We start from the raw sequence: 3,318 nt of genomic DNA on the forward strand, positions 1-3,318 counted from the left end.
TCCAAAAGTTCCAGCTTGATAGAAAAAATTTCAGAAGCTTGTGTGTTGTGTTTTTCAATCTTGGTGCAAAGGTGCAGCAGATCCATCCACATATTTTTCTTGGTTTGCATCAACTTGATTTCAGCACAAGCCCCTTTTTGTTTACCCCACCGAGCTCCACCAAAAACCGAAGCTAGTTCTTTGATCCCTGTCTTTCAATCGCTTTAACACATCCGAGAGAAGCACAATCTGATGTGAACTCATAAGAACTTTGGTGAGTAATAGGTGAGGTTGTGAGATTCCACAAAATTATCATATTCCACTTCTGGCCTTACTAACATGGCAGGATCTAGATCGAGTGTTCATGGAGAAAACCATGGGGAAGAAGATGCCCCGGTCACACGTGCTGATTTTCAGGAATTACAAAACATGGTTCGAGACCTTGGAAGGATGTTTCACGAGCGACCTCCAGCAGGTGGCGATAGGGTTCAACACCGACAACACCCTATTGACCCAGTTGAGGAAGTTGGGGATGAAAATTCTGTGCATGCTGCTGTGGATGGTGACTTGGAGGATGAAAACAACAGCCATGGTGGACATGTGGCTGCTGCTCGTGGGCGTGGTGTTGCTGCTCATGGAGGGTAGTGAGGAGGACAACTTCGAGGGAGAGGGCATGGTCCTCGCGGGCACTACTATGACCCTCACGAGCGTGTTTCTCGTGGTCATGGAGATCATTTTGATGGTTATGATGGTGTCCTATACCGTCGTGCTGCTGAAGATGGGCGTTGTGCGGAACGTCGTGATCGAGATGGTCGAGATGACATCGCAAGAATCAAGTTGCATATCCCCAAGTTCACAGGAAAGGAAGACCCCAATGCATATTTTGATTGGGAAGAGCAGTGTGATCAGATTTTTCGTATCCATAACCTTGCAGATCCGAAGAGAGTAAGCCTTGCTTGTGTTGAGTTTTCTGGTTACGCAGGTGGAATCAACTACAAGAAAATCAACTACTGCTAGGCCATGATCACATTGACACTTGGGAAGAGATGAAACAAGCCTTGAGGCGAAGGTTTGTTCCTTCACAATATCAAAGAGATCTCTGAAACAGATTGCAGCATCTCAGCCAAGGTATGCGCACGGTGGATGAGTACTATAAAGAGATGGAATTTTTGTTGGTTCGTGCTCGTATTCATGAAGATGAGGAGTCAAAGATGGCAAGATTTTTGCATGGTCTCGACAATGAAATTTCTGATTTTGTGGAGATGTTTCCCTATAACACTCTACAAGATATTTTGGAGCAAGCAAAGCGCACGGAGAGGAAGGTGCAGTGGAGTGGTCATGGACAGATATCTCATAACCGCACCACCACACCATGGCAAAGGTTGCAGCCAAGTGCCTCTCATGGTGGTTCTCAGTTTCAGCATACTTGACACCCTACTGCCAGCCGGCGAACAATGGCTTCATCGGCATCATCACCAGCCCCTAGGAATGTGGACAAGCGTGCTCCTTCTGCTACTGGAAGTACCTCTAACCCCACGGCTGTACCATCATCTCGAAGCCGAGATATTGAGTGTTGGAAGTGCAAAGGGCATGGTCACATTTCTTCTGAATGTCGAAACAAGAGAGTTCTCTTTGTGAATGAACAAGGTGAATGGGAAGCTGAGAGTGAGCATGAAGATAATGGAGCATCGGGTGATCATGAGGATGAAGAGGGCGAGAAGAGTGGTTGTGATATTCAGGCCGACATGGGAGATTGCTTTGTTTCTCATCGTGTGCTTAGTGTTAATGCAGCTAGAGAAGAGAAAGGACATCGACATAATATTTTTCACACCCGTGGCACCATCAAGGACAAGGTTTGCAGAATTATTGTTGACAATGGCAGTTGCAACAAAATTGCAAGTTCAGATTTGGTAGAGAAGTTGGGACTGAAACAAAGAAGGCACCCAAGTCCATATAAGATGCAATGGCTCAATGATTGTGGTACAATTCGAGTAAGCAACATTGTCACCGTTCAATTTTCCATTGGGAAGTACCGGGATCAAGTGGAATGTGACGTGGTGCCAATGCAAGCATGCCAATTGCTGTTGGGAAGAGCTTGGTTGTATGATCATGATGTGCAAATCAGCGGCCGTACTAATCGTCTCTCATTCCAATACGAGGGAGAGCGCATATCTTTGCTCGCTTTGACACCCGAAGAAATATTGATGGATGATCTGAAAAAGAAAGAGAGAGTGAGCGAGAAACACTTTAGTGACATCCACTAACATAGTGAGCGAGAGAATCCAAAGCCAAATAAAACCCCACAGCTTAAATTGACCAGGACATGGGAAAAACAGGGATTAGCTATGATGGCTAGGAAAAGGGACATGAGAGAGTTGAGACAACTCAATTCCGTGTTCTTTGTACTTTTGTACAAGGACAATTTTCTTTCTACTAATGAATTAACCTCCACCACTCCTAGTGTTGTTGTTGAAATTTTGCAGGGGTATGAAGATGTGTTCCCCGAGGATATACCACCAGGGCTGCCACCACAAAGAGGCATTGAACACCAAATTGATTTGGTTCCAGGAGCCCCATTGCCGAACCGACCACCATACCGCACAAATCCGGAGGAAACCAAGGAGATTCAGCGACAAGTTGAAGGCCTAATAAACACAGGTTATGTAACGGAAAGTCTCTCTCCTTGTGCTGTACCCGTTCTTTTAGTGCCAAAAAAAGATGGATCTTCCCGAATGTGTTGTGATTGTAGGCCTATTGACAACATCACCGGGAGGTATAGGCACCCCATACTTAGGCTTGATGATATGCTTGATGAACTTAGTGGCGCCACCATCTTTTCTAAAATTGACTTACGAAGTGGCTACCATCAAATTAGAATGAGAGAGGGTGATGAATGGAAAACTGCTTTCAAAACAAAATCTGGTTTGTATGAGTGGTTAGTTATGCTATTTGGATTGACAAATGCACCTAGTACTTTCATGAGATTAATGAATCATGTGCTTAGAATGTTCATTGGCAAGTTTGTGGTTGTTTACTTTGATGACATCCTGATTTATAGCAAAACTTTGGATGAACATGTTGAACACATTCGGTGTGTGCTTGCTGTCCTAAGAGAGGAGAAATTATATGCCAACAAGGAAAAGTGCACATTTTGCATAGAAAAAGTTGTGTTTCTTGGCTTTGTTGTTTCAGGTCAAGGTGTGGAGGTAGATGAGGAGAACTTCAAGGCCATCCGTGAGTGGATGCCTCCACAAAATGTAAGCCAAGTACGAAGCTTTCTTGGCCTTGCTAATTTCTACCGTCGGTTTGTGAAGGACTTCAACACCATTGCTGCCCCAA

The 3,318-nt window shown here is 44.7% G+C and overlaps 1 pseudogene; it reads left to right on the top strand.

The window, feature by feature from the left end:
- The first annotated feature begins 318 nt into the window (after positions 1-318).
- Positions 319-1,409, top strand: LOC147965854 (uncharacterized; annotated as a pseudogene).
- Positions 1,410-3,318: the final 1,909 nt, after the last annotated feature.

This window comes from Triticum urartu, chromosome 6A (genome assembly GCF_056163025.1).
Source record: "Triticum urartu cultivar PI428250 chromosome 6A, HENAU_Tu73, whole genome shotgun sequence".
NCBI lineage: Eukaryota > Viridiplantae > Streptophyta > Magnoliopsida > Poales > Poaceae > Triticum > Triticum urartu.